Genomic DNA, 13,179 nt, shown 5'->3' on the forward strand with positions numbered 1-13,179 from the left:
ATATCTCCACAATGTTTACTTAAAACAATTTTCAATAAAATCAATGTAAACCTTTTGATTGATTATTGTAATGTAATGTGTGTGTGTGTATATATATATATATATATATATTCTTGCATAATATATTCTATTCTATGTAACTAAATAAAATGATCATTTGTTTTATTGTTAAAAAAGTGTCCTTTTATTTATATGAATGAGGCAACTTTTGAATAATTACATCAGATCAAACTTTCATCATCATTGTAAAGGAACTACATGCTTATATTAAATAATGAACATCCATAGTAAACTTATGTACATACTTAATTGTTGTGGAAAATTGGGGTACATAGAAAATTATTCATAGTACTAGTTTATATAATCTGTACAATAAAGCAATAACAATGAAACATTAAGTTACTTAATATAATTACTTTAAATTAAATTACTTAATGTAAGATGAATACTCAAGTAAAAGAGAGAGATAGTAGTCAATCACATATAAACAGTATTTCATAATCCGTTGAAATGCTATTATTAGCCATGAATGAATGGATGATGTCATCATAACAAGTTGTATTGGTGATGTCATTGCTCGGGGATTCCATCGCTCACGTGTGGACCTAGGAAGTAAACAGAACGATACCATGTGATCAATCATAGAATGACACCCAAACACGTTTACAATCAATTGCACTCCGGTACTGCGCAAAGCCATTCGCAGGGGTCAGCACAACCGGAGTGCAATGGCCGAGCCTCGCCCTGGGTGAACCACCTTCCTGATCATGGTGTCTCCCCTGCCAGGTAAGTATGAATTCCCAGGCCTCCCGTCAGAGGCACCGTGTCCCTCTCCGCAATCCTCACCAACGGTCGGACAATCAAACACACACCTGATTCAACTCATCAGCTCATTCGTAAAAACTCCAAGAGATAAGAGAGAGACATCAAAAACCTGCAGAGTCGGGCTCTTTTGCTGTTGTTGTTGTGGATGATGTTGTTTTCATGCTCCGGATCCATGAGCCAAAAATCAATTTCATACGCGGTCACCGGATAGTGGACGAATCAGATGTTAAACGAGATAAGAACAGAGTTGTTGTTTTTTTTTCCCTCTCACACCACCATTACCTGTATAGCATATGATCACCTACAACACCTTTAAAGCACCCATACACAGCAATATACGTTACTTCCATTAACACCTGCTGCCACACAAGACTAAAACATCTCTTTCATTGAACACAGTTTTTGGGGGTGCACCGTTCCCAGAAGTACTGCAATACCGGGTCGATGCGTGGAGTGGACGGAGCAAGCCCCTCTTCCATCTCCCAGTTCCAAAAATCAATTTAATATATGGTGCCCGGGTAGGGCACGTATCAGATATTAAACTGATAAGAACAGATTTTTTTTCTTTTGAACAGTTTTATTGTCACAGTTTTCACAACATACAACTTACAAAGACATTACATTTTTTTCATTAAAAACCACAGTGGAATCATTTAAAAAAACAAAATTTGTGTATGTATGTATGTATGTTTGTTAAAAGTCTTTGTGCTTGTGTTTTGTTTGTAAAGTCCATGTGTGTTTTCAAGAGTCTTGTTGGTGCTGTTGTTGTTAGAATGTTTCAAAAACCATCTTTAGAAGATAAAAATCAATCATAAAATAAATATAAAATGCTAAAAAAGGAAGTCATCTTTTGTGCAGGACCGGGTTGAGTCCTTATCAAGATTTCCCTTCACTCCTCTCTCCGGAACAGGCAACCGGCCCAGCGCTTCCAGTGCCCAGCGGAGGTCCCCTCCCTCCGGCCCGCTGGCCCGCTGTTCCCGTAGCCGGCGTTGATGAGGGTGCATCTACGGGCGGCCAGGTACGGCGGTGGCCGGGACCTCTTTCGTGCGACCGCAGCCCCCCCATCCGAATAACGACGTCCGGCGCCTCCTGCAGCGTTGATCTTACAAGTTGCTCGCACGCGTGGAGGGGCACCGTAACGCGTTTCCCCACCAGCAGGTTTCTGGTGGTCCAGATGGCATCCTTGATATGGTTGAGGGTGAGCCAGAGCGAGGTAAATTGTTTCGATGTCATCTCCTTCAAGCCCTGACCCACCCCCAGGATGGCGAGCTTGTATTCCATCCGGACCCCACCCGCTGGCAGGCACGGGAAAACCAGGGGGCTGGTCCTGGTCCACAGGTCCCGCGCAGCACGGCACTCCCAGAGCAATGCCGCACGGTCTCCGGGCAATTACACCCGGACCGTGGGCAGGTTGAGTCTTTGGCCATGCCTCTGGAGTGCATAACCGCCCTGACCGGGAGGATCTCATGGGCCACCATCCACGCTAAGTCCTTATGCCCGTTCCGGAGAGCAGGGTGGGCCGCGTTTTTCCATGTTTGATTTGCCTCACAAAGGGTGAGGCCTGGGATTGGACTCACTGATTCCCGGTCCTGCACAGAAGAGACAAGAGCCTTGTGATTAGTTAAAACTGTGACATCTAAATCCTCTAAAACATGCTTCTTTAAAAACTTCTTAATAAAACTGTATTCTTTTGGAAGGTTAAAAGACACAGGGGTCGTCAAATCAACTGGTAAAAGTTTTAAAAATCTTAAATAAGACCCCATCCAAAATCGTGCAAAGGCTGCGGTCTTGTTTTCTTTGGATGGGGTCACGGCATATCTCAGGTGCAGGGCGGTAAAACGGCTGCCTAAAAACAGGTGGGGGTCTGGGAGGCCTTTTCCACCATTTTCTGGTCTTTTCTTGACCACCTCCCTCTTCAATCTTTCCCACTTGGACCCCCACAGGAAATAAAACACCGCTCTCTCTAGGTTCCTCAGGAATTTCCTAGGTGGGATAAAAACAGAACAAACAAGTGACATTAGAGGTAAAATGACGGCTTTAAAAATTAAAACTTTACCTTCCAAAGTCATCTGTCGTAGTCCCCAGAACCCCAGTCTTTTCCTAACTTTCCCTAGCAAGTCAGTCCAGTTTTCACGTCCACCCCCTTCCTTGTCAAATTTAACTCCTAAAATCTTGAAATCCGTGTCTTTAAAATCTATATCGAGTCCATCTGTGTCGGTCTCGTCCACGGTCCGAAGAGCAGGGCCTCGGACTTGCTTCTGTTGAGTTTAGCGCCCGAGGCCCGACTGTACCAGTCAGTCAAGTCCATTGCTCTTCGTATGGATAAAATGTCCGTGGCTAAAAGAGTGATGTCGTCCATATATAAAACACACGTTGCTGTCAGTCCACCGGTCCCAGGTATGTCTAGTCCTTTTATCCATGTATCCCTTCTCAAGATCTGTGCCAGTGGCTCAATACAAGCCACATACAGAAGGGGAGATAAAGGACACCCCTGACGGACGCCGCTGTGGATATTTACAGCTTTGGAAAGATGCCCATTTACAAGAATTTTGCTGACCAAGCCCTTATACAGCAGTCCCACCCAAGCTATAAACCTCTCTGGAAAACCCATTTTTTGCAGTACCTGAAAGAGGTACTGGTGCGAGACCCGGTCAAAAGCTTTTTCGAAATCTAAATTTAGGGCTACAAGCCGAATGTTTCTGTCTCTCGCATAACAGATGGCATCTCTAATCAGAACTAGGCTGTCTGTTATCTTTCTTCTGGGCACAGCACAAGCTTGATCCGGGTGGATTACGTCCTCTAAAACGGTCGACATGCGTGTAGTTAAAACTTTACTAAAAAGTTTGCAATCAAAATTTAAAAGCGTAATAGGTCTCCAATTTTTTAAGTCAGTCCGGTCACCTTTTTTGTAAAGTAAAGAGACTATCCCTGTTCTAAAACTGTCCGGAAGTCTGTCAAGGGTCTCAAAGTCTTTAAAAATAGTCAGTAATTCGTGAGCTAAAATATCCCAAAAGGTAAGATAAAACTCCAGGGGGAGTCCATCTGCCCCTGGGGATTTACCCCTCTTAAAACCTTTGAGTGCTTTTTGTGTTTCTAAAATGGTAAAATCTTGGGTTAAAAGCTCATTGGGGCTATTTACTTTCTTGACTAAAAAATTTAAAACTTCCTTTAGAGTGGTTTCATGTACTTCTTTTGGACTATATAACTCCTGGTAAAAATGCTCAACCCCTTTTAAAATTTTATGTGTTGTTTTTACTTCCCTCCCTTCTACTTTTACACTGGTCATAGCCCCTCCCCTTGTTAATATCTTTTTTTTAAAATACCTAGTACATTTTTCACCTTCTTCTATATCTCTCTCTTTACTTCTTAAAATAACCCCTTTACTTTGAAAACTGGATAAAACTGACATTTCTTTTTTGACCTCTTTCATTTCATCATTAAAATCAAAGCCATTGTTAAAAAGATTAAAATATCTTTGTAGTCTTTTTTGCAGCCCCATCATGTATCTCTTTTCCCTATTCTTCTTGTCCCTTCCTACTTTCATAAAAAACTGTCTTGTCCGGTCCTTTACCATCTCCCACCACTGTGCATGTGTATCGTAAAAGTCTTGGAGGGTCTGCCATTGGCTGAACTGCTCCCTATATTCCTTTACTACATCCTCGTCTTCTAAAAGGGAGCAGTTCAGCTTCCACAGCCCTCCCCCTACCGTCACACCCGTGGGCAGTGAAAGGGTGGAAGACAGCATTAAGTGGTCAGAAAAGAAGAGGGGGGTCACTGTAGCATAGGTTGGCGGGCAATCTCTTGTAAAAATATAGTCGATGCGAGAGGCTCTGGAGCCGTCACTACTGAACCAAGTGTAGCCCTCCTCTCTTTGATGCACATTTTTAAAACAGTCGACTAATTTAAAATCTCTCACTAGGCCCTGTAATAAAACCGTTGTCTTATCGACCTTAAAATCCTCTCCTACCCTCTTCCTATCTTTTTTTGATAAAACACAGTTAAAATCCCCTGCCACCTCTAGGGGAACCCTACCTAACATGTGGGACTGCAAGTCTTCTAGAAGCTCATCCCTTTCATTTTTACCTGTAAAACCATACACATTAAGAACATTTAAATCTCTACCTAAAAAAGTCAGATTCGCTAAAAGAGCCCGCCCTTCCCTCACCACTGTGCTGCCCTTCACCAAGATATTGGGATTTTTAATTAAAATAGCAACACCGTCATTTTTATTTTGGTTTGATCCACTCCATATGGAGGGACCAGGGGGCCACAGTTCTTCCATCTTGGTGTACCTATTTAAAAAGGGCAAAGCACACTCTTGTATTAAAAACACATCTGATTTACAAGTATTTAAAAAGGATAAAATGCTCTGTGCTCGTATGGTGGACCTCACACTTCTTACATTGATGGTTGAGATGGTGAGGGCCATGAGCAGTAAGGTTAAAAAGGTATGAGACATTTAAAACAGAAGAAAATAAAAGACTACAATAAAATCATTAAAATCATGTGATCTCTTGTTGCAATTGCCTTTCCCTCCTCCCAGATGGACTGGGGTCAGGAAGGCAAATGCTTACCACCTCCGGGGCTACAGAGAAAGCCTCTTGCAGCTCTTTCGGTGTCATTGTTCTTAGCTTTACGTGCAAAAAGGATACCGCATTTGGGGAATCTAGGGGCCACATACGTTCCGGATCTTCCGGATCGGAACTATCCGAACGATGTGCTGCCCTAGGCTTTTTCTCCTCTGTATCAAACAGAGGAGATCCCGCAGGCCTTTTTTGCACCTGAGCATTTGGGAGTGAAAGCTCAGTTTCACTCCCACTGGTTTCTGAAAACGCATCCGGAACTGTTTCTAAAGAGGACACCGTTTCTTCCTCTGTCTCCTCTCCTTCGTTATCTTTCACAATTATGGTGGCTTTCAATTCATTCGTGGTGGCTTTCCTTTCAGTTTGGATGTTTGACTCCGCCCCTGTGGCCGCCCCACTTGCTCCCTCTAGCCCAATCCCTGAGGTTGGCAGGAGATTTGAAATTCCCGCCAAAACCTCAGGGACCACCTCCTCCTTCCTTTGTTCTTTTGTTTGGTGTGCTTGTGGGGCGGCCATTTTTAGCTTGTTGGCAAAACTTTTAGGGCAGTCTCTGTAGAGATGGGTTGATTCTCCACAAAGATTGCAACGCCTGCCGTTGGTACATATTTCAAAACTGTGACCAATTTCTTTACACTTCCCACATACTAATTCTTGGCATGCCTCGGCAAGATGCCCAACTCTTCCACATTTCCTACACAGCTTGGGCATCCCTTGATAGTGTATGTAGCCTCTGCCAGACACAAATATCATCTCCAGTCACTGTTTCGTTAAACATCCTGACAATCACAGTTTTAAGTGTGTTAGCAGAAAGTTTCTCCACCGTGAACATGGAGAACTGGGCCATAACAGTTTCAAACCTTTGCCAAAAATCATTAAGAAGGGAAGCAGTCTTGAAGCTCAAATCAAATCCCTTGTTTAGGGGCAGAGTCATCAAACAATTCAAGTCGTCTGGCTTAAAATGTAACGTCCTTTGGATCAGCTTCCTGGAAAAATCCATACGGGACATACCCAGGAGCTTCCCCTCAACCTCTCTGAATATAAAACGCACGCTGTGGTGCCTCCGCACGCCGGCACGGGCAGCCGACATGATGGAGGCACCGACAGCCTAAAAGGTTTAAAACTATACAATGAATAAATAAATAAATAAATAACAAGATAAAAGGATAAAAAAGGTCTTACCTTAAATCTGTAAAATAGAAAGCAGCAAGTTCAATTTACCTCCCGAAAGGTGTAGGGCCCGGGACACAAGCGATCTCGAGCCAGGAAACCTCCAAGAGGCGATCGCAACTCCACCTGACGACCAGATACTTGATCTTAGCCAAAAGGCCGAGAAGCGATGACACAATGACGCAGAGGCGGGGGAGCCGTCAAAGGCCACGCCCACCTGGGCCGTGGCGAGAGGGTCTAAAGGTCGCCAACAAACAAGCTCAGCTCACAGCAATACAAGCTCAGCTTGACTGTTGACACCGAAAATGGATCACAGCAGAGCGCACAACACGACACTTTGGAGTGCAACCTGGGATTTTGGACCAACAAACATTCTGCCCTAAAAGTGAGCGGGCAGACCAAAGCATACGTCGTAGAGACTTGAAACTCTTGAGGGATGGTAGTACCCGCCCGGTCTACAACATCACCAAGGCTCGGCCCAATCGGCCCCAAGGTGGCGCTGCAGCGATCAGAAGTACGAAATGCCTCGTAACTCCTGAACCGTCCGTCGCAGACCCAAGTGTCTTACATCACCGGAATCCTTGGCTCGGGCCGAACAAGACGCAGGCCTCGGTTTTGATGGTTGCGCTGGCGGGATTTTGTGAAAAAGCTACTTTTGCACACTAGTCCTAGCTCTTTCGCCCGATCTGACCCAAACCGGTGCAGAAAGATTCCCTGGAGTCTGATTGCCGACAGCGATGGGGAAAAAAGTCGGAATTTCGATTCACGTTGGCGACGGGACGCCGGAACGTTGGGAGTGGGCGAGGCGGGCTTTACTTAAATGGCCATATCTCTCCAACGGAATGAGACAATTACACCCAAGTCGGTACACCTGTGCACGGGCTCAGCACGGGCTCAGCCTTTAATTTTTAAAGCAGTGATTTTACCACTAATTTTACTTGTCTGTTCTGTTTTTAGTCCCCCAAGACGATTCCTGGCCAACCTGGAGAGGGCGGTATTTTATTTCCTGTGGGGGTCCAAGTGGGAACGACTAAAGAGGGAGGTCGTCAAAAAGAAAAAAGAAAATGGAGGGAAAGGCCTCCCAGACCCCCACCTGTTTTTAGGCAGCCGCTTTGCCGCCCTCCACATCCAGTACGCACTGACCCCATCCAGAGAACACAAGACAGCAGCCATGACCCGATTCTGGATGGGGTCATACCTAAGAACTTTGAAAATTTTACCCATTAATCTTAAAAGTCCAGTGTCTTTTAATTTGTCAAAAGAGCATAGTTTTATTAAGAAATTTTTAAAGAAATACCTTTTAGAGACAAATGATGCCACTGTTTTAACTAATCACAAGTCTCTTACCTCTCTTGTGCAGGATCGAGAATCGGTGAGCCCGGTTCACGTTTGGAGGAACGCAGCCCACCCAGCTCTCCAGAACAGGCTTACAGACTTGTCGTGGATGGTGGCTCATGAGATCCTCCCGGTCAGGGCGGTTATGCACTCCAGAGGCATGGCCAAAAACTCCACCTGCCCACGGTCCGGATGTGGTTCCCCGGAGACCGTTCGACATCTGCTCTGGGAGTGCGGCGCTGCGCAGGACCTGTGGGCCAAGACCGGCCCCCTGTTTTTCCCGTGCCTGCCAGCGGGTGGGGCCCAGGTGGACTACAAGCTCGCCATCCTGGGGGTGGGTCAGGGCTTGAAGGAGCTGACACAACCAAAATTTTCCTCGCTCTGGCTCACCCTAAACGTGATCAAGGATGCCATCTGGGTTACCAGAAATCTGCTGGTGGGGAAACGCGTGACGGTCCCCCTCCACGCGTGCGAGCAGAAAATAAGATCAACGCTGCAGGGTGGGCCGCACGTCGTTATTCGGATGGGGGGGCCGGGGTCACACGTAGAAGGTCCCGGCCGCCACCGACCCTGGCCGCCCGTAGATGCACCCTCACCACACCGGCTACGGGAACAGCGGGCCAGCGGGCCGGAGGAGAGGGGATCTCCGCTGGGCACCAGAAGCGGGGAGTCTGGGGCCTGTTCTGGAGACCTGGAGTGAATGGACAATCTTGATAGGGACTCACCCTCGATCCTGTACAAGAGATGTTTTATTTGGCATGTTTTATTGTTCTATTGTTTTTATGTTTTATTCCTATTTATTTTAATCCATTTACGTTTCCTTTAAAACAACACAAATATTAACATACATGGACTTTTACACAACACACAATCAATAATTGATTTTTAACTATAAATTGTGTCCTCTTATTTGTTTGTTTTGTTGTTTTAAGATGTGTAAATAAATACTTGATTTAAAAAAAAAATGTAAATGGAAAACATGGAATGAAAACTTGTGACAACATTTTTTCGAAAGAAAAAAATCTGTTCTTATCAGTTTAATATCTGATACGTGCCCTACCCGGGCACCATATATTAAATTGATTTTTGGAACTGGGAGATGGAACAGGGGCTTGCTCCGTCCACTCCACGCATCGACCCGGTATTGCAGTACTTCTGGGAACGGTGCACCCCCAAAACTGTGTTCAATGAAAGAGATGTTTTAGTCTTGTGTGGCAGCAGGTGTTAACTCTCTGGGGTCGAGAAACGCGCCGGCGCGTTTTGCTGTTTTTTTTCCACATAGCAGCAACATAGACTTAAAATACTCCGTCATTTTTGGTCATATAAATAAAATCAACACTTGATTATAAACTATAGAGGGTCTTCTTTTTTTTTGTGTACACTCACATTAACATCAAAACCGTGTGCTTTTGTAAAATGAAGAAAATAAACAGGGTGTGCTTTCTGCCTCTCTGTCTCCGTTAAATTTTTTTCTGGTGCACGTCTCTAAACTTAAACAAAGCTCAGCGAATACTATTCACACAAGCACGAGCAATATATCTTTATAATCATTTAAATTTGTACTTTTAAAATATCTAATTCAAAACTAAAATAAATATTCTCTGTTTATGTAATCTATTAAAAAAGAGAGAGGTGTCAGCCGATCTCATTATCGTTCTCTCAGCTCATTATTCTGCTAATCTGACACGCCCACGGAGAGCGCGCGGTATTCAAACGCAAATGATCTGAAGCAACACATGCAAAGTGTCAACGCCCCTCATAAACGCGATAACACAACAAATGTAATCATCAGATTAATGTAGCCTACTATTTCTTCTTGCGAGGCTGTGTGAGGAATAATCCTGGGACATTTACCTCAGAACATGTACTGTTTTTTTTCATTTCGAGGAGCAACGGATCCATCTGATAAGTAAGTTTTTTTTTTATTATTGTTCTAATCGCGATATCATAGTGTATGTAAACCGCAAAAAGACTGTTTAAATATGAATCGCGTCTGTGTGTGAATGAATGAACTGAACAGTTTTTACCAAACCCTATTGCTATACTGAGATGAGTGAAAATCTACTGAAATATGTTGAAATAACGTTAAAATGTCTTTGTATTAGCAACGTATTAAACTGCAAATTAATATGTATGCCCTAATATAGGCTCATAAAAAAACGACATGCCTATGTTACAGACGAAATATGAAAAACTAGACTACTGCCACATTGAATAAGCTTTTGTTCACCAATTTCTGCTCAAATGTTATATATTAGGCTATGTTTGTTTTGTCAAAAATAAAGTCATCAACTAGGATGTTATTATAGTCTTTGTTCCAATGTAGGCTTTATTCAAACTAATGAATCCTTAACTTTGAAATATGTATGATAAAATGTATACTTTAGTTTTTACAAAGAAATATGAAATATCCATCTGAGAAGTAAGTTTTTGTATTAGTGTTCTAATTGCGATATCATGAATGAATGAACTGAACAGTTTTTACCAAACCCTATTGCTATACTGAGATGAGTGAAAATCGACTGAAATATGTTGATATAACGTTAAAATGTCTTTGTATTAGCAACGTATTAAACTGCAAATTAATATTTATATGCCCTAATATAGGCTATCATAAAAACAACAAACGATATGCCTATGTTACAGAAGAAATATGAAAGACAACATTTCGTTGACTAGTTTTTGGATAGATTATTAACTGTTTACTGTAGCCTAAACTATAGACTACTGCCACATTGAATAAGCTTTTGTTCACCAATTTCTGCTCAAATGTTAAATATATTAGGCTATGTTTGTTTTGTCGAAAATAAAGTCATCAACTAGGATGCTATTATAGTGTTTGTTCCAATGTAGGCTTTATTCAAACTAATGAATCCTTAACTTTGAAATATGTATGATAAAATGTATACTTTAGTTTTTACAAAGAAATATTACACTTGAAATATTGTTATTTTAATTGTTGCTGTAATTGTAACCTTTTTAATAAAATAGCAAATAATATATTTACAAGGTAGATTTAAACAAAATCTTAAAAGGTCAATATAAGCCTTCTCTTCAAATTATTTGTATTGTGTTTTATTAGTGACAAATTTGGGGAGAGGATACATATCCAAAACTTTCTGAAAATACAGTATGAGAATTAACTACACAATTACTAGAAATGTTCACCTTGGATATTATACAATTTGCAAGCAAAAATACAAGTGGAAAAATACTATTTTTTTATAGATGTTTCCAACTGTGAACCAATTTTGTAGTATATATACACATTTCTTTTCTTGTGTCCTTGTATTCTTTCTTGTGGCTCAGTGACACACCTGTGAAAAGCTCATTATGCAGGCTCATTAAGCAGGTCTTTTGTCTTCACAGGTGTGAATCAGACCATTATACATGAGTCACGCCCATTTCGCATATTGCCTTTCCAAACAAAAAGTGTTTTACTAAATTTAAATCAATGTATTGTTTTATGTGAATGATTTGGAAGGATGATTTTCAGATCATTTTGAAGCAAAAATCCTAGGCGAGAACATCCATTAGTCAAAAGTCTTGTGGACACATATTTAGTATGTGTTTTGTGGCCTTATTTCAGAGACTTTAAGTTTTAGTTTTTTCAATAACCATGCATAAACAATATTCTCTCAAAAATACAAACATGTACATACATCTTGCTAACATATAATGGTAGCCCTGTTTGTGCTATATAGAGTGAATTTACACCTTTGCCATTAACATGTTTATAAATAACTGAAAAAAGCACAAATGTTAGAGCATGTCAGAACACCTCCAGGACCCCAAAACACATAGGACCCCAGAGGGTTAATGGAAGTAACGTATATTGCTGTGTATGGGTGCTTTAAAGGTGTTGTAGGTGATCATATGCTATACAGGTAATGGTGGTGTGAGAGGAAAAAAAAACAACAACTCTGTTCTTATCTCGTTTAACATCTGATTCGTCCACTATCCGGTGACCGCGTATGAAATTGATTTTTGGCTCATGGATCCGGAGCATGAAAACAACATCATCCACAACAACAACAACAGCAAAAGAGATTTTTGATGTCTCTCTCTTATCTCTTGGAGTTTTTACGAATGAGCTGATGAGTTGAATCAGGTGTGTGTTTGATTGTCCGACCGTTGGTGAGGATTGCGGAGAGGGACAGGGTGCCTCTGACGGGAGGCCTGGGAATTCATACTTACCTGGCAGGGGAGACACCATGATCAGGAAGGTGGTTCACCCAGGGACTGTTTCCTTGGTTCAGATTTCTTTTCTGATTATTTGGCTTCGCCCCTTGGGTTTGGAGTGAGAAAATGGCGGCTCAAGTACCACGAAGGAATACAGCAAGATTTGTGCTGCTGGAAGATCTAGAAATGGATCGGCTGACTTTCAGCAGAAGGATATTGCAAACAGAATTGGGTTTTAGTGCTTCTCAACTGGACTTCATTTTTGCCTTACCGGGTAGGAAAACTTTTGAAGTTATTTTTGCAACGCTATTGCTATACGAACAGTGCTTAGAAAGATTTCAAACAAAAAAGAAGGAAGCTGCTTGCTTCCAAAAGATTGAATTGATTCCATTGGCTGAGAGAGAACTCAGAACTGTGACTGTGATGATGTACTCAGAGAGGATTAAAATTGAGGACTTATCTACTTGGTTTTCAATGCATTGCTCAGTTACAAAAGCCTTTCAAATCAAAGATGAAGATGGAATTAAGACGGGAGCATCTAAATTTCATGTTCGTTTGAGAACTAACGAGAAAGGAGAGCTTCTCCACTTGCCATCCATCATCCAATTAGGCACAATTAGAGGTTTTGTTTTCTACAACGTACAACCCAAAGAATGCAGAAAATGTGGCTCTCTGAACCATTTAGCAGCCCAATGTGAATCTGTTTTTTGTAGAAACTGCAAAAACCACGGCCATTTGTCAAAAAATTGCCCGGTACCTATGAAGTGTAATCTGTGTGGTGCAGATAATCATAGATTTCGTGATTGTCCTTCTGCATATGCAAATAAAGTTCGACAACAACCTGGGATGATTTGGAAAAGGAAACCAATCCTCCGGAAACAACTGAAACGGATGATATCCCTTTCAGCAACCAACATTCTTCAGCAATCAACTCCACAACAGATCAGAGTGAAGATGCTACTCCGAGAGCCCTTCTTCCTCTGTCTTTCGGCGAGGAGGACCCTGTTCGGGCAGGAAGGAACTACATCACAAAAGATGGAGGAAATGTTACTCTACAAACGCAAGAGATTAATTTAGAAATGAATAC

At 42.1% G+C, this 13,179-nt stretch overlaps 3 pseudogenes; 1 reads left to right on the top strand and 2 right to left on the bottom strand.

The window, feature by feature from the left end:
* Positions 1-641: 641 nt before the first annotated feature.
* On the bottom strand, positions 642-794 carry LOC143713656 (U1 spliceosomal RNA; annotated as a pseudogene).
* Positions 795-1,228: 434 nt separating this feature from the next.
* On the bottom strand, positions 1,229-1,404 carry LOC143713778 (U2 spliceosomal RNA; annotated as a pseudogene).
* Positions 1,405-8,912: 7,508 nt separating this feature from the next.
* On the top strand, positions 8,913-9,085 carry LOC143713720 (U2 spliceosomal RNA; annotated as a pseudogene).
* The last annotated feature ends 4,094 nt before the right edge of the window (positions 9,086-13,179 follow it).

The sequence above is a fragment of the Siphateles boraxobius genome, unplaced genomic scaffold, assembly GCF_051911475.1.
Source record: "Siphateles boraxobius isolate OS27281-9 unplaced genomic scaffold, OSU_SipBor_1 52, whole genome shotgun sequence".
NCBI lineage: Eukaryota > Metazoa > Chordata > Actinopteri > Cypriniformes > Leuciscidae > Siphateles > Siphateles boraxobius.